Source organism: Tympanuchus pallidicinctus, unplaced genomic scaffold (genome assembly GCF_026119805.1).
Source record: "Tympanuchus pallidicinctus isolate F22 unplaced genomic scaffold, pur_lepc_1.0 scaffold7, whole genome shotgun sequence".
NCBI lineage: Eukaryota > Metazoa > Chordata > Aves > Galliformes > Phasianidae > Tympanuchus > Tympanuchus pallidicinctus.
This window is the reverse complement of record NW_026294791.1, coordinates 7,376,880-7,395,918: the sequence shown is the minus strand read 5'-3', so window position 1 is coordinate 7,395,918 and position 19,039 is coordinate 7,376,880. Positions and strand designations below refer to the sequence as shown.

Sequence of the window (19,039 nt, the reverse complement as noted above, 5' to 3'; positions counted from 1 at the left end):
TTCTTTTCCAAAGTTCTATGGTAATGCTGCCAGTAACAAGGGTGCTGTGAGGAAGCTATCCCCTTTTCTGGAGGACTTCTCAGGTTATCTTTCATTTGAACTGCTCTCTCAACCCTAATACTTAGAGGCATCTTCTGTAAGCACATTCCCAAACACTGGAGTACCTCATTTATCCTACTACCATACAGTGCACAAAAATGAATTTCTACCTGCTGCCAAGACTGGCTGTTCACTTATTTTTCACATTCATAGTAGTCTGTGGGCATCACTGGTTATCACAGAAAATACAAGGATTCCTTTCTGCTACTTAACCTGGCAAAAGAGCTGAATTGTTATCCTTTGGGTAGACTATGAGAGAAAGAGTCACAAACACCAAGTACTTTAAATTTAAGGCCCTGGGTGAGCCCTGTGTAGAAGTATTCATGTGAATTGTCAATCCCTGTTTACACCTACTGGTACAAAACCATCATCTACTCGTATTCCATTTAGAAAGTGTGTGTGGATTTCAACAGTTAATATTTCCTTTGCATATGAGGATTAAGGAGCTGAAAACAGAATGATACAACCAGTCTTCTGCAAGAATCTACAAACATGTAAAATACTATACGTATTATTTTAATTTTGCAAACAAAGCCCACTTTATGTTGAAAGATTCGATTCATGTAGCGATGCTTCAAATGGAAACATAGCTTGCCTATGTGTAGTAGGACAAATAGCATTTTAAGTGACTCATCAATGGCTCCCATGACATCCTCTTAAACAATCAGAGGCACAATAAACCAGTGATTTAGATGAAGAAGGTTTTTGCTGGAGAAATAGATCAATAGATTTTAATGGAAAAAGTCACTGATTTTTACTCCAGAGTAAACACTGATGATGTGACTGGAAACTGGATAGTTCCAAGGTTTAATTCTCAAGCATCTGACATGCTCACGTGCAAGATATTATTCATCTTTGCTCTGACAAGGATCTTCCTTTCTCCATTTCCCCCATATCTCATAGGAATCAAGTTTGGCTAGCAGGCATCTATGTAACTTGCATTTCATACTTATCTTGCTGCAAAGCAAGACCCAGCTTTAGTTCCAGTGGCCAATGAATAAAATGTGTTTATCGGCGCCTTAAGGAAAGAATAAAGACCCTGGAGAAGTCATGGTGGTGGAGACTTTGTGTGGTAATTAGGGGCATTCCCACTTTTTCCACTTTTCTTTACATAGGTAATGGAAGCTTCTGAGTTATCAAAAAAGAAGAAAACTAAACAGAGGATGCCTATGTCTTTATCTTTGCACAACTCTCTGCTCAGTCCTCTTGCAGTTTATCTTGCCAGCTCTTCAAGGGTGCAGAGCTCCTACCACCTTCCTCTCTGCACTGATTTGGGGGATTTTCTGGGTTCATTTTTAAGTCACATCACCTGGAGGTGTGCACTGCCCATGTTATGCCAGAAAATTGTGAATCTGTAAGTGCTCTTGTCCAGGCAGCAATGTTCTTTGCAGCTACTTTAAAAAATAAAACAGCAAGAACACAGGCAAAGTGTAAGTGATCTCAGCTGTCTGCGCTGGGCCTGGATTGTGCTTCTGCACAGCCATGTTTGGTGCACATGAGGCTTCGCTGAGCCCCAGACTCTTCCGTGCAAATCCCACAGTCTCCAATAAGACAATCACTCACTTTGGGATCACCTCTTTGACACAGCAAGTCTATGTGCTGGAGGGAGGACATCTGTATGTCCCCACAGACGTGGTACCACACATCCTTCCTGCAACATTTCAATGGGACCAGAACAGTCTCTAACATAGATTTTTATTTTTTTTCCCCTATAAAAACTAAAGGCTTTGAATTCAAAAGGTCATTGTTGGGATGCTTAGTCAGGAGCAAAAGATCTGAGCAGCTCAGTTTGCACTTGTGCTCTGAAATGAGCATTTCTAGTACAAATGATAAGGCTTTAATTGCAATTCCCTGCAAATGAGTTTTGCTGATTCTTTTCACCCCACAGCTAAGGGACCTCTGAGGTTCCAGAATTTTATGTTTTAGGATGCTTGTTTTAACTGCTCACTCATAGAGCACAAGCCTGATTAGAAAGAAAAACATTATAATCTAATATACATATTTTTTTAATTGATTCAGATGGCTGAAAGAGAGTTTATGTATGGGAAGAACCAACATAAATAGTTTTTTATGCGCAGAGATAGTTGGTAGGGATTTTGTTTTCACTGTGTTGCGGTTGAATATTTTGTATCAGGCTGCCTAAATGGATGTAATCTCAAGATTATAGTTCTCTATGGAGACATTGAGGTCACTTTGCAGCTGTCCAGCTTTCCACACTTTAGGTGACAAGAAGGACATGCATGGGAATGACATTCCTGTGCTTATTTCAGTACAGGAGGGACCTTTCCAGAAAAGGAGGAGGTGCCAGTTTGCAAGGGCTGGGATGAATGAGAAAGACCAAAACACACACATGCATTTCCACAACATCTGATAGCCATGCCTGGGATTAATATATATTCATTATGAATTTACTTTTCTTGTGAATATATCACTTTGTTGTGCTTGGATTCGTTAGAACGGTGAGTTACTTCTTCTAAAACAACATTGCTAAGCTGTGGATAGGAGAGCTAGAACAGATAGCAAATTTTTAGCTCAAAAATTTGTCCCTGGTAAAAACAACTTTAGCAAGTTAAACTGCATGTGGAAGGAACATCAGGACCTCAAGTTTGTAATGCATTTTTTGTAATGCATAATTATTTCTGCATCTTAGAAACTTTACAGTATCCCAAAGTTGTCTTTAGGAAAACAGGCAAATAAACTAAACAACAGAATAAATAAATTTTAAACATGAAATGAAAATCAGTGTAGAGTTTGGATCATGATTTCCAGTAAAACATGCAGACAACATGGAAGTTCAATCATGCAGGCAGAAGTTAATGGGAAATTAACTCTCTTAGTCCCACAGATCAGACTAAAACTTATAGAGTAATTTTAAATCCCTAGCCCCCCTGACCACTCAGGTTCTTTTTCTTTGCTTGTGTGTCATGACATACATGTGAGAAGCCATTAGGGAAGATGTAAGCCTCAGAATCACTGATTTTAGGTTTGCTTTCACATGGACCAAAATAGCTGAATATCAGAAAAAAGTTCTGTGGAAGAAAAATGATACCTGATATGGATTAAATGTGTTATTCATTGTGATCCTTTACAACAAAATTATAAATAAATAAATAAATAAATAAAGCAGTCAGTACTGTTTCCTCCCTTACATGCATCTTTATGTGGTACGTGTAATATTCATATAATTTCCTCTGTTAATGTGTATTTTCACATATTACAGTGTTAAAATACATGTGTTTGTGTAGTAAGGTAAATCAAAATGTTAACTGCATGGTTTAGTCTATACAAAGAATGTCTTTAATTTATGCAGAATTTCAGACTGTGCAAACTGCATGGTTTTCTCTGGTTTTACATTGATGGGACTACTTACTTTTGATCTGTATCTTTGGAGTGAAGCGTTCAGAATTTTATCCTTATGACTCTGAAATTTGTGAAAGTGGAATTGCTGGAAAATTAAAATCCTTATTGTTTGAATGTAACAATCCAAACCAAGGCAACTCTGTCACAATCTCATTCTAGAGGCAAGCAGTACTTCTTTTCTCCCAGGGAACTGAGACAGAAAAAAAGTGTTTGCAGGAGATCAGAATTCCACTTGCAAGTTCTCAAAGGAATGGCCCTTAAGATGGTGTATTCCTACTGAATTGTGGAGAAGAGCTCCATAGAAAGCTATTAAACACAGTGGTTAGAATGCAACCTCTTACCTAGCAAGTCTGTAAACCAAGAATGAGAAGGCAGTGAAAGGTAGGTTTGTTCTGTGCGTGACCTATTACACTCCTCACTAAGCATCTACTGTTGTCTGCTTCCAGATGAATCTTGTAGTAGATGGATCTTGGATTTGACCCATTACCATCTTCTCTGTGTTCTGCTGTGATCTATGAAAAGCATGATTAGAATTGATGCACTCTTGTTACTTAACAATTCTTGAAATGGGAGGGCTGTCAGTAACTTTCAGAGCAAAATTTTTACAGAAACCTTTTAAGTTTTGTTCAGTTTTGGAAGAAAATTAGTCCCCAGGTCAGCCTGTGAGGTCAACTCAATCACTCAGCACTTCAATGCAGATAGCCTTCCAGAAGGCTTTGTGAAAAGCTGGCTATTTGTTCATGTTTCACACCTCTTTAATTACCCACCTGTGTTCCTTTTATTATCAGAGCTTGAATAGGATCTCTCATAAAACTTAGGAGGCTGAAAGGAAATTGCTGATTTTCTTGGATTGCATCAGCAATGCAAAATGGAATCACTTAATATTTGAACACCCTGCCCCTTTCATTTTCCTTTTCCTGTGTTCCTTCCATGCCACTGTGGATCCTTCCCATCCAACAGCTATGATGTGCTGAACAGCAAGTGTCTATTATGGAGAGGAAGCCACATTTTCACTCTGTTGTATACCATTTTTACCAGTCTAAAATCTAGATTTCAATCTAGTGAATTACAGAAAAACAGTGTCCGACCTCCTCAGCTATGAAGGAATGCTCACATATTCATTTCCAGCTAGGCTGCTCTGTGAGGAACATTTGAATTAATTTTTTATAATGATATTGCCCTTCTTCCCACTAGAATGGTGCTAACATTCCCATTCCTGATAGCGATAGGTCGTAACTTCTGCATTTCTTTTAAGTAGAAGAAAAGAGGCTGTTTCTGTGCGTGATGTAGGGAGACACAAGACACTTAAAAAACTTTTAACATTTTTCTCAGTCCATGCCTCCGCCAAAGAGAGTTCATCAGGAAGAGCAGCATGATCTCACCATCTCTGTCTATGACAGGGCATCAACAGTTATCTCTAGGGTATAGTAGCTGTTAATGAATCTGGCTCCGGTTATTAAATCAGGGTCAGTTCAATGCCAAGTAGTTTCTCTTGTGATGGCTTCTCCAGCAATGAGCCTTTGAAGAAATTTCCCCCAGAGGGTCAGGAAACAGATCAAGTTTTTCTTTTTCTTGAAATAAAACAAACAAAAATACACTCACAATTTACTGGCATAGTGATGAGCGTGGTACCTGTCTGTGGCAGTGACTGTACAGTTTTGCCTGCTTTGTTCTTTGTTCCTTTCTTGCTCAGGCCATTGTGTCCCATGGTAAATGAGGGATTGCAGAGGTGGAGATTGAAGGGGAGGACACAACAGTGGACCTTGCTGTGCCTTTGTTTGGAAGAAAACAGTCCTTTGGAGTTCATTAGGCACTTGGCCTGAGGTGAAAACCTGGTGGAGACAAGTTTGTTGCATGAACAAGTGTGAGCAGGCCATGAGAAAAGGTTACAGGGAGCTGCTAGCATTTACCTCTCAACACATTTTTAGAACTCCTGCTCCATCTTCACTGTCTTTGTCACGTCACCTTGCAAATATTGGCAAACTCGGAAATATATATGCTTCTTTCCCCAGTGAAGAGAAAAACAACAACACAGCGGCTTTGAGAAAACACTTGTGTAACAGAAATCCTTGTAATTCCATCCTTTGTTATTACTCTTGCTATTAGATTGAACCAATGCTCATCCCTCTCAAATGAGGGCAGCCCAAAACCACTTGAGCTGCACCCTAAGAGAATAATGGCAACTGTTTCCCAGTGCAGTGACACAAGTGCCAAACTACAGTTAAGTGGCAGCAGGTCCAGAAGACTGTACTTATAGGTATAGAAGAAAAAAAGGGCATAAGTCATAGTCCTGGCTTTGGCAGACTGCAAAGGACAAGGCTCTGGGAATGGAGGGTGGAGATAGGATTCTGGATCTGTACAAGTTTTGGCAGGTTTGTGTCAATTTATCCACTAAGGATAAAGGAAGAAAATCACAAAAAGGACATGCAGCAACAGGGAAAAACTGTTCTCTCTTCAAGAGTCTCTCTGTGCTATTCTTCCTGTCCATTTTAAACTTCCCACTTTCATGAAATAAAAGTGATGGAAGCAGATAAGGAGTGAATTCAATTAAGGTTGATTCTTCCCCTTAAAGAGGAATCCAGGAAGCTCTCTGCTGTCTTGTTTCTCTCTTTGAAGTGCCTTATCATCCTACTCTCATTAAAGTATAATGGACTAGCAGTGGGTGTGCTGGGATTTGACACCCAGTGGGGAGCTGCACCTAATCCTACACGATCACCTGATCCAGTTTGGCTTATTTTCACAAGTCACTGACTCCATCTTCACCATTCTAAGTGGGGCAGGACCAGAGAATTATTATGAAGGACTTAGCCCTAATTGACTGGCCTCTGCATAGGTGTCACAGGAGACAGCTCCAAACACGGACACATAAACAAATGCAAGTCTGTCTACAGACTCTCCATGAGAGGGGGAAGAGGGGGTTTTATCAGGTGCCTGGGCCTGTTTAATCACTCAGTGCTCTGGATGCTGTCTTTATCTTTCCAAGTCAGTGGATAGCATTGACTCACCAGTCACTTAGGGGGCTGGGAGCAGCTTTTGGGGCACAGCGACAAACAAACAAGGATGGGAGCCAGGAAGACAGAAGATATCTGCTCTGACACCACAGGCCTTTATCTCTGTCACTTGGCTGCATACTTGGAGATGAATGGCTTTTAGGAACGAATGGGTCTTCATCAGGAATTGGATAGTTGTTCTTGCCTCCAGAAAAATTCCTGCTTCCCCAGCAGAGCATCTCAAATTAGATAGTCTGGTTATTCTTCTATCTGAACAATAAACAACATCTGAGGAACAATCCACCTTTGAGTTTTAGCCTTCTTTTTATCCAGAGAAAGACATGAACAAAGGTTGTCATACCATGGTCAGATGCACTCTGTGCATGTTTTCTCTGACATGGCACAAATAATAATATCATATTGTTCACAAGGGCAGTCCTATAAGTGCCTCCTAGAGACAGATACTCCTTCTCTTTACCTCTTATGTGGAGGACAATGTGCTTTACTGCCTCATCTAGGAGTATAAATCTCAGATTTTACAGAAGATAACCCGCATGAACATATTTCACTGTTTCTGACCCGCTGGCTTCCTTATTATATCATCCAAATGTTGTTCTGGTGGTTGCAAAAGGCTCACGTTGAACTAGGGCTGAGGTTCACTCAGCACAGCCTCAGTTTTATGATTATGAAAACAGCAACAGGCAGAAGGTTTCCAAGAGGAGCAGTCATGTGCATGCCTGTCTCATATGTGAGATAATCCGCAATGATTTTGGCTTCTGACAGTGGCTATCTGCAGTTACAGACATCAAAGTCCATAGAGAAATTGTACCTCAGTATGCAGGGACTGGTAAGTAACACCAACACCTCATGAAACTCAAAGGAAAATATTTGGATACTTCTGTTTTTGCAGGACTCTTCCTTTCAAAGTCAACCTGAGAAATCCAGAAGACAAGACGTGACGCTTATTTCATGCTGAATGATAAGACAGTCAAAAAGTGAATGGAGAAAAAAATTTCCTGCTGGTTCTAGCTAGCGTGATTGAGGTGCACAGGCCTTTTTGGCCAGCTGTAAGAAAGCTGCCTCTGGCTGCCCAGCAGGACTGACCTGCTATCTTTTGCAGCTCCATTAGCAGGGGACAGCTTCTCATAGCAACAAGAGCAAGAAGTAAGCTCCTATCTTCCAAGATATGGCGAGACATTGGGATAGCTCTTTCCCAGGAGTCTTTTGGCTCCATGTCTGGGTTTTACTGTCACTACTCACCTTATTGTCTGGAATACAACATTCCAAACTTCTCTTTACTTATTTTTAACAAAATCTGTGAGGAACTTATATCCAGGCATAGTAAATTAGGCATATCAGCAGCCAGAACTCAGCTGGAAAACAAGATCCAAACAGAATTTCTGATTGTCAGGTCATCTCTGTGATTTTATTTTATTTTTTTTAAATATCTTTTGGTGGTTTTAAGGAATTGCTTGCTATGGCAGGATACCTCTGTTGTTCATTGTTTTCTCCCTAAATAGATGACCAAAAGTTTCTAAATGGAAGACAGACTACAAGCAGCAAGGAAATTTCATAATAAGTTTCTACAATGTAGCCATTTATGACAGTGTTCAAAGCTTTCAGGAATATGAATCTTTGCACAAATGCTGGTGATTTCCCAGTACCTTCAGGATGAATAAGTTGATGAATAATAGGGAACTGAAATCAGCAAGGAAGTAAATCTGTTACTGACTCAAAACAGTCTTTTTTTTTTTTTTAAATCGAGTTCTGGTACAGCTACAGAGAAAACTTTGCTCTGTTTGGTTTTCTTTGGAGTCCCACGGAGGTTTCAAAGTAAGAGTGTAGATTCAGTTCTGGAGTTGTAAAGAAATAATTTGAATCAGTTTTCAGTTTGGGCTTCATTCAATGCTGTAAAGTGCATTCATACAGTGATTAAAGCTGTTCCAACAGCTCTGGCCATGAGGAAGCTAAGACAAACCCAGAGGACATGCAGATCTGGACAAGTACTCTTGCTATTTGTTTTTTTTTTTTCTGCTGATTGAACATTTGCACAGACCAAATCCTTACTGTCTTAGGGGAAGAAGAAGGTAGAAATTACCCTGGCCTGAAAGAAATCTTCCTGTCTATAGACACAAAGCTGGTACAAGATGAGAAAAAAGAAGCGGTATCTTCTTTCACAGGTTAGGAATGGAGACACAGAGAGGTGAAGTGCCTTTGCAAAGACAGCACAGGAAGGCTGTAGCAGAGCTGGGAAGTGCACCCGAGCACCATGAGCCCCTCTCTGTAACCACAAGCTGTTTGTCCTTCCTGCCTCCCCATTCAGCTGGTATGGCACCTGGTCAGATCTCCATAAAAGAGCACAGTGATCCACGTGGCTGGAGGGGAGAACGGGGAGAAAGAAAACCCATTTATTTTTCTTTCTGCTACTCTATCTCACTTCAATGGGTGCAGTTGAAAACGTCAAGAATAAATGAAAACAACTGTTGGGCATCAATCCAAGTGGTTAACAAAGAACCCTGAGCTCTTTTAAGTCCTAAAACTAAAAGGTGCTGGCATAAAAGGAATAGCATTTTTCTCCACAGAAATCATTTGTTGAACTCTCTAGTTCTGAAGAGGACTCCTTTCTTTCTCCCTGTTCACTTCACTCACACTTTTCAAACAAACCACTCAGTAAAAGTACAATTAAAGAGTTGCGTTGTATTAGATGCGTCCTGACAAGCACAGTCTTGTCATCCATGTGACATTAATCTGAGGTCCTGCCATAAATGACAGTCATTAGAAACCCAGTCTAAGGGCCCCACTCCCATAATCATGTTCTTCTGGATTTGAGATCAAGTGCCAAGGCAGGTAGCTATTTTCATCTTTGTCTGGACAGAGGATTTCCTGTTCTTGGTGAGTCAGTGGTGTGTCCAAAAGCACCTGTCTATCCTGATGGGTCAAAATGTACCAGTACCAGGCTGGGGAGATGGGTGGGTTTGGTCTGAAGCTTTTCCCAGTTAGCGAGGTGAAAATGGTTTGGAAAATTAAATAAAGAACCTGAGGGAAAAGTTTTGACTTTGAAAGGGAATCACCAATGCAATAAAGCAGAACAGACAACCAGAATACATTTAGTAACTTGTTAAAGATGCTGACCTGCGTAACTTGGGCTGTGGAAGAGGCTGAGAGGGGCTGTACTTTCTTTCATACTGAAAACATTTGGTGCCAGGGTAGAAACATGCAAGGAAAATATGGCCCTGGGGCTTTGCTGCCTGCAGCGATTGAATGAATTCTGTCTTCATCTGCTTGGAGAGGCTGAAGTTTTGTGTCTTTCACCTACTCTGTGGTTAGTACAGGTGAGGCAGGAACATAGCTGTAATATTTGTGTGGACCAAACCCTCTCATTATAAAAATTTGTTTTTACCTGTTTATAATGTAGTTGAAATTTGGGTTGAAAACTAACAACTTGGCCAGCAATGACATTATTGCTTTAGAAGAAAACTGAAATTTCACGGAGGAGAAAATACATTATTATGCTCATGTAAATAACACAGATACTCATTTAAAAATAAATGTGAAAAGTATAAGTTTGAGGGCAGTTGTTTGACACAGTACAGCCTTTAAAAACCTCTGCCATCTCCTCCCTTCCTCAAGCTTCCCTCTTTTAATTATAACATAGTGAAACAAATAGTTAATTTGGTGATCCCAATTTATGGAGATGCTAGTGTCAAAAAGCAAGCACTAAGAAAAGTACAGTCAAAACCCAGCCTGCAGTTCTGGAAAAGGCAGAGCATGCTAGCAGGTTGTGATTTGGCTCTTTCAACCAGTCTCTCATAAGTTATTTAGATCAGTACTGACTTTGCAAAGCTAGACTTTATAGAAGTCCTAATCTTTCACACTTCTACCTGTGGTGAAGGTAGTCTGAGCAACAGGTAATCTATCAAAATGCATTATCAGCTGAGAACTCAAACCACAAGTTTCTTGTATTCCTTAGACATAAGAGAAACATAAAACAGCAGTGACACCAGTCAAACCAACTGCTCACCAGTAAGCTGTGAAAATAAACTTATTATCAACATCATTTATTAAACACTTGGATTCTTTTGTGATAAATGATATAGAGGAGGCCATAAGGAAATGGGTTAATTCCAACTTCAGAACAAAGTTTGAGTGGTGTGCTGAAAAGAGATGACCTTGGACCATGTGTAATAATAATATTAGATGTTAAAGTAAAATATTCAGCATCTGCTTATTAAACTAGCACTCCTTGTAGGCCGTTAAATGAGGAAAGGTTGCTACCAAAACATTGTGAAAATAAATAAATAAGGTCATCTTTCAGCCTTAGCAATTCAGTAACTGCAAGACTATTCTTTTTCAAAGTTTCTGGTCTGAAAGGTGTCTAAGCAGAGACTATCCATTGACATCAGAAAATGAAGAAAGTGAAGAAACAGGCCCAAATGAGGATTTATATGACAATAGCATCAGGGTAGTAAACAGCACCCATTGAGTGACATCGCTCCCTGCTCTCTTCTGTATTCAAACCTAAAAAAATATCATCTGTTCATGGGGCTGGGCAGTTCTTTTCACACTGCTGTGTAAGAGGAAGAGGAAAAATAAGAAGCAAAATCAGATGGCCTGATTTCCCCTTATGATTTCTAAGCCAGAAAAAAAATGCACCAAAATTAACTGAAATCAGGAAAGCAGTGAGCAAGATCAGAATGTGTCTAATCACTTATTTAGAATTCCCCAAGGATGACAGAAGGGAAAAGCTGGGGACATGCTGAAACGTTGCCCCAGGCACGTTCAGCAGTTATTAAAAAGAATTCACTTCCATGTAAGTTGTATTTCATCAGCTAATTAAGAAGGCATTTATCCTCTGCTTTAATTAATATCTTGTATCTTCCTTCCGAAATACTTCATCGTTGAATGAAATCATCATAGAAATATTGCCCTGAAGTTAGCATAGGCATTTTATATCTCAGAAAAACTCACGTGTGTGTGTGTGTGCACACGGGAGAGAGAGAGAGAGAGAGAGTATATTTTAATAGCAGTAATTATAAACTACTCTGCCAACTTATAGGGCTGCTTTGCATTTCTGGCTTGCTGCCAGGCTTCCCCCCCCAGAGCCTGATGAATAGCAACTGTTGTGTACGCAAGATCTGTGCTCCATTTAAGCAATATCCCCAAAGAAATCGGTCTGCCTAGCCGTTAAGCACAACTTTGTTAGGCAGTGCCTGGGGCAATTGACAAAACCCATTTGCTAACTAAAAACTGTAACCAGTGGTTTGTCTATCCACGGTGCATACTTTCAGTAAGGCCGCATTATAATAGATGGAAAATCAGTTATTTCCTGAGCATCAACAACCAATTTTCCACCAGTTAGACTGGAGATGCATATCCCTGAGGTATGTAGAAAACAGAATTAACTGGTATCAGCTTAAGCATGGGAAACTAGCAAAACACATGGTAGATTTTCTAAACAAACTAAGTCAGCCAAGCTGGAACATTGCTATTGGCACTTGCCATTTATCTTGCTGTGCCATTAAGTTTTCATTAAAGTGCAAGAAATTTCCTGAGAGAAGGTGCAATCTCCCTCAGTCCAGATTGGTCACGGCCCTAAGAGAGGTGTTACAACAACAAGAAGTTACAGGCATCGTATAAGCATGACCGAAATCTTTGCCACATGAGAGATGGCTCTCAGGATAATAGTCCAGATTGGTCTTTAAATTTAATCTATGAATTTATGAGATGAACCTTCACTTCCTTAAAGAAGCCTTATTCTTGCTATTGAATCAATAGGCAGTGTTCAGTCCAGAGGAGCACCACACATGTAAACACTGTATTCCCATTCGCTTCAGAGACATTCCTCACCCAGAATATTCAGTGCAGCTAATCTGTTAATGTAAATAAAAACAAACACCAACAGGATGTAGCTTATCAGTTATTTCTGAAATATTCTTATCTCTTGTAGAGCTTCTCACCGGGAAATTATGTGAAGGCTTTCCCCCCCACCCCCTATTTCTTTCTTGCAACTATGTATCTGGAATGCCCTGAAATGGGTAAACTGCAAACCAATCACCACAAACATAATTGGAATAATTCACTCACTTCAGTAGTCTTGGGCATTTGAAGTTCCCCTTTTCAGTCCCAGATGCAAGTCATTACACGTGTCATCAGCCAAAGGCACAGAGAGGTCACAGGATGCTGATTTCAAACCTTTAAGCATGTGTGAGGTAAATCTTACTGCCTAAACAAGTATTTTTTTATTTCTCTTAACATGATAGACTACTAGAGCATTATTAAGTCAACCCTTTGTTAAAGAACATGACAAATCCCAAAGTAAAAGAGGGATGCCGTTGGACTGACTGGTCCTTGGATCCTGCAGTTCTAAACAGAATGATTTCAATTGCTTGTGACATTTTTCAGATTTGTAGACAGGCATGAGCTAGGACTGTAAGTTACAACATATCTATGGAAGTTTTAGCTTTGCAAGCCTAGGAAGTCATTTTAAAGGCTGTGTTAGCCTTTACGAGTCTCTGTGGATTCCTGCACAAATCTATAGCTGCAGAGACATCCACAGCTCTTTAATGAAGGCCTGGGAGTTCAGGCAGGACAGAAGGAACTCCAACACAATTTCTGTTCCTGAAGGTGTCACTGACTGTGGCTGTGCCACTAAAGTTTGCCAGGCTCTAGTTTTCCTTATAAAATTGGCATGGTGATGTCTTCAGTCTTTTAATGTTTTGTGAAGACTTATAGAAGAGGTTGGCTAAAATGACTTCCTTGGGAAGCACAAAGAAGTGTTTCGGATCAACGCTGAATTACAGGACTCCCTGCATCCACACCTTTGTCAATCCCCTAAGCTTGTTAGTGAAGAGGGCACCACTAGGGGCTCAAAGTCCTGCTGGAGCTGGTGTAAAGCCTGATACAAGGAAACTTAGTGGCCCCTTCTCTGTCCTTGCCTCTGCCTTCTGCTTTTTCTACCTCCCCTCCTGTACTCAAGCCATGCTGTCCTCTGTGCAACAAGGACCAGGTCTTCTACACTGATCAAATACTTAAGAAATCCAGACCTCTAATCATATGCCTATTAATATTGTTTCCAGTCAACACAATCAAGTTCCCTTTATTTTTTCTGAATGTAGGACTTAGTATTTATTACATGGCAACAGTTTGAGCCTCCAGAAATTCAACTCTTCAGGCAGATGGGAACTGCCCCAAAATTTTTATCTTCCAAACTTAAGAAAATAATTATAAGACCAATTATGAGAATACTTGGGATTAGTTCTGGGAACAGATCTATTCACAGGTCACTAGGATAAGCCCATCAGCCCTCAGTCCTGAAACAGTAGAGCACTTCTAAACAAATCAAGAAAGTCTTGAAAATATCAGGAGTCTTTCTAGATTTGTTTCAGTTCTTATATTATCTCACCTTCACCCACTCAGCCCTCTCATTAAGCAGTGCAGGGAATTTTAGTAGGAACTTAGGATGTGATAGACCTTGATTTTTTTGCTTTTATTTTTATAATAAAAAGAAGGACATGGCAGTACCAAGGATGAAAAGATACGGACATTCTTCCAAGTGATTAGAAGGTTCAAAGATGAATATATGCGCATACACACAACATATCTGCAAACCAGGCTGTGATTTACTGCTAGACTTAGAAATGCTTTAAAGACTTCTAAGCACAGGAAGAAATATGCTGTTAGTAAAGCTTCTGTGTTATCAGCCCAGCTAAATAATGATGTGCAATGTGTCACGTGTAAAGAATATATTAATACTTGGATAAATATTTTCCTAACGTCTGTTTAGTTGATATCTCCTTGGCGTATAACCCATGGATAGTAAATAACACTCACATTTCTGTTTACTTAGGGTCTATTTTTTCCTCTTGTCTTTCACATTGGCAATAGTTTTGGGGCTAATGGGGAAGAAAAGGGAGAGGGAACTGGAGTTCTAAAAAAATGTTTGTTTTCCTTACAGATTTCATGAGAAATAAACTGTTTATGTTTTAGTGTTTCACTGCCATGGAAATGTTAGATGATTGTGTGACTGTCAAAGTGTTTAATGCATAGCCAAGCAGTAGCATTATGAAGAGCGGGAGGGGAAGAAAATGAGAAACTGTAGAAACAATGAAAAAAACAAATGAGTCCGCTTTACCTTGGGGCTCCTAACACGTTATTTTTCCTTGCTTGTGGGCATGACTTAATGTTGGTTACTTCCTTTGGCTTCAATCCGCATTCATTTTAATCATCTGTTTTGACAGTCTCTTCTCCCCTCAGGCTCGTCTCTAATTGAATTTGTCATACAATCCTCACCTCCCCTAAAATTGTTTGTAAGGGAGGGAGGCTGGGAGACAGCTGGACCTGGGTTGGTTTCTGAAGTGTTAGCTCCAGTAATCTGCCCATTCCAGCCTTCCTTTTGCAGCTGAGATGATTGACATTTAGTCCCATTTCCCACAAAAGTAGGAAAATCTGGCTGCCATGCTACCAGACTTCATCTAGGACCTTTATATAGGACTTGGTGGACATCCAGTTCAGATCACTACCAGCTCCTTTCCCCTTACCTCCCGCTGTCTTCTATATCATAGGGTAGGTACGCTCTTAAAGAGCTATTGATATGGAGAATTTCTCCTTGCAATCCCCCAAAATGCAATTTTCAGCTCAGTTTTGTCCTTTATGATCCCCTTGTATGTTGAGGGATGTCATCAGGCTGCACATAGTGTGCAAGCAGGGATGCAGATCTGAAATTCTATAGCATCACAGACCTCATGCCATCAGGTGTGCAAGTATGGCAGTACTTGATTTCCAGAGAAGCACCAGCTGCTATTTGTGATAGGGATCAAAATGGAATATAAAAATGATACTTAGTTTTTTCCTCACTCTAAATGTCTTTAAGCCTGTCAGTCTCAAATACTGTGCTTTTACTCTTAACAAAGGAAAGTTATGTTTTATAAAACAAAATCAGACAAAAGTACACCTAGCCTGAAGGCAAGTTCTCATGCATACACGCATTTCCTGTATATAGGATATCACTACTTTTTCACTGTAGTTCCACAACAGCAAGGTGAAATGCTTTTTTGCACTTAATGCAAGGCTCACTGGGTTTTTAATATTTATATTGCTGAATTCATCTCGGCAGTTCAAGTTGATAGCAGTAAGCATTGGAGGGATTAGCATAAGAACACTTATCTTGTTCCTCAGCATAAGTGGAACCATCACCCTGTCTTCATCTACTCAGAAGCGTAGTGTCAACATGTCCCTGCAACAAGAGTGTTCATAATGTCTAGATAACACGTGTCACACGTTTGACACATCTGTGTTATCTCATCTGGCTAAACACAAAGGTAAACAATGTCATGGAAACACACACGTGCTTCAGACAAAGTCTGGGATCAACTCAAATCTACGACTTTTATTTCTGACTACAGCATAAACAAAAATATTGCAAGTTTACATAGCCTATATTTTGTCTTTTAAAGACAACCTGTAGAAAAACTTATAAAATAAGAATTGTTAACACTTGGAAATCTAGCCATCAGAAACTTCAGGGTTTCCTACTGAGTGCCTAAGTACAAAGTACGTGCTTACTATTATTTTAATTAGATGCTAGTAAGAGAACATATTTTCCTTTCTAGAGACACACTGATTTTAAAGCACGCATCTAAAATTCATCATTTTATTCCATTGTTTTATATAGAGTGCTTGCTCCAAGCTACAAACCTTCCATCACACTGTGGCCCCACTCCCCACCCCCCACCCACTTCCAAGCCCAAAAAAGTCCTCTTTTTCTATTATAAAATTAGAGAGTAAGTACTCTCAACCCTTCAAGACACTGTTGCTTCTGTGATTCACCAATGAATCACAGAATTCAGCAATGGCTAAAGCGGTTACTTTTCCTATATCAATGCAGTAATAGTAGACAAGAAGTCAAACTGTATGCAACGTTACTATTGTAGAGTGGATAAGTATTTCCAGATAGCAGATTCTAATTTGAATTATCATAGTCTTTCTCTTACACGCAGATGTGAAAGCCTTGCAAACAAAGGATGTAATATCAGAGATGAAGTTAGGAAGTGAAGGTTAGTTTCCTCTTCTTCCATCTTAACCACCCAAGTGTAAGTTAATTTTGGCTGTGTTCAGTCTGAGCTTACAGAAGGGAGAACGTGAGAAAGTTTACTTCTTGTAAAAGCCCATTGCCAGATGAAATAGAAAGAAGAAACAAAAATTAGTAACAAATACTGAATTTGAATTAGAGAAGAAAAAAACCACCTAATATCCTCTCCAAATATTAGCTCTTACCCCCCTTTGCATCTTTATTTACTAACTCATTAGGAAATAACTTCTCAAATATAAACAGATAGATACAGTTCCTCCTCAGTTTGAAGTGATACGAGAAAAGTCTGTTAGAGTCCATTTGACATTTTCTTTTGTTGTATTTTGTTTTTAATTGACATTTTCCTCTTCCTTCACACAAATAATCTCAGTGAGACAGACAGACCCAAGTTCCTTAACAACAAGGAAACAAAAATTGCTTTTAGACTTATGTCCTAGTCCACAGCCTCAGAAATGACCCAGGTTCAACACATCAATGGCACACACTATAATGTGATGGAAGTACAACAACAGCAGGGTAGCAAGGCTCAAAGCTGCAGCAAGTAAGGGTTTGCTCAAACACAACAGCAATAGGCACAAAAATAAGAGAAAGGGACAGCTTACCTTCATAAAGCCTCAAGCACACAGGAATCCCCACAAAGATACTCTTGCCTCCATTGCCAACCCTTAAATGAGGTCTGGGAAAGGGTGGAGATCTTTAAGTCACTCAGGCACACTGCATGCACCTGAGCTCCCCTGGGTTGTCCCTACCTTCCCACCAGGTGTTCAATCACTGCTTCAAGCTGTGACTTAGCATTTCCACTACATACATTATCTTTTGCATGTTGGTGAGAGTCCTTTATATTTAGCATAAATAGTAGTGCATAGGCAGGAATATATGGCCTTAACCAAGATACAACACTGAAAGGCATGGCTAACTGGTATTATATGTACACCATGGTGCAAAAGAGCTAAAGCTTGTGGGGTCCCATAGTTGTAACTGGCAGGATATCTCACAGAAAGCTAGCCAGCCCTGCTTGGAAGGCCTTGTTCTCCTCATTCTCTTAGCCCATTTGAAGGAAACTCTGGGTGAGGTTTATGGACTTGTTTTTGCAGGAGGTCAAATAAGAGGCTTGTAAGTCCCAGTGGCCTTGAAATCCTGTAGAGCCAGGCTGGATCTGATTCCTATGGGTCTACTTACTGACTGTTCCACAAATGAAGTCCAGAATCTCCCAGCACGAACAGCAGATGTCTTTTACCTTATGTCTAGTTTGGATGAGAATATGAGTTCAGAGGCTTGCATTTACTACAGCCTCAAGCTCCAGCGCTTGGATACACCTTTTTCCAAGTGGAAATGAAGTGATTTCACCAGAGATCAGCTCTTCTCAGCGGGACGTGGAGAGGAGCATGTATCAGTACACTTAGTATCAGTACACTGAGTATCTGTCTGAATCCCAAACTGTGGGGTGTGATGAGGTGATTCTGTTCTAATTGTGTAATCAGTGCACAGTGATTCTTACCAGTTATTTCCAGTGTGATGAAATACCCACCACTAGCGATCAAAACCTATCACTTACTCACATTGTTTTTCTTGGAGATATGCATTTGCTTTGAGCTTTCATGTTTTTCAGCACATCCGTGTTGAGAATCATGCAGGATGCCTCTAGTCCCCCAAGACAACGAATCTAGTAACTCTGGCAAGTGATGCACCCCACAGAAGAGATCACAAATTGGGCACCAAACCAACAGAAAGAAACTGCATCCAAACTTTGTGTCTTTCCACTTTCAACCTTCATAACATATTAACCCAACAGGCCTAGGGACCCCAGCAGAGAACACGTAGCGAGGGGCCAAAAGTTTGCCTGTATCTCTCTTTTTGTCTCTGCTGTGAAGTGGGATGACAAGCTCTGATGGGAGAAGGGACAGGACAAAATGTGTCAGTGCTTCTGTTTCACAAGGAGGGACAAAAGTCACTGGTTAAAGCAAGTCAGCCATGTGGCTAAGTGACAAAGAGGGGCAAATCACTGAATTTGGGGTGAGGGTGTCAGTTGGAAAGGAGTGGGGCTATTTATGAAGGAAAGAGTGGACAGAAGGAGGATGGTTAGTATGGATCCTTAAGCTCCGGGTGTCTCCATGTTTAGTTGGTGAGAGTCAGGCAGTAAAGTTGTGTCTGGGTACAGATTCAAGCACAAACTACTGAGAAAATGAGGGGACTGGATATGGTCACAGTATTTTTAAATGCTTCTATTCTGGATCATCCCAGAGCAAACCTGCATAGTGACAATCTTATCAAATATGATATCTCCTTTCCTTTCCTGCATCACCACAGCTGATTAATGAAACATGCATAACCTCTCAGCTGTTTCTTCTTCCCTTCAGCTGCTGATATTCCGTGGTTCACAGCTCCTCTCAGACTATAGCTCTGTGGAGCACAGACAGCGGTCTTTCAGAGCACAGAGACTCACATGGCAGGCCTGGATTCAAACACAAGCCCTACCCTAATGCAAAAACACAGCAGTCCTAAC

General features: G+C 40.3%; 1 long non-coding RNA gene across 1 annotated transcript; it reads right to left on the bottom strand.

Moving 5' to 3' along the window:
• Positions 1-5,767: 5,767 nt before the first annotated feature.
• LOC128072334 (uncharacterized) lies at positions 5,768-17,188 on the bottom strand. The gene is made up of 2 exons (XR_008202215.1): positions 17,139-17,188; positions 5,768-8,824 (listed from the first exon to the last, which is right to left on the bottom strand). It is a non-coding gene; the product is annotated as an uncharacterized LOC128072334 (long non-coding RNA).
• Between the last annotated feature and the right edge of the window lie 1,851 nt (positions 17,189-19,039).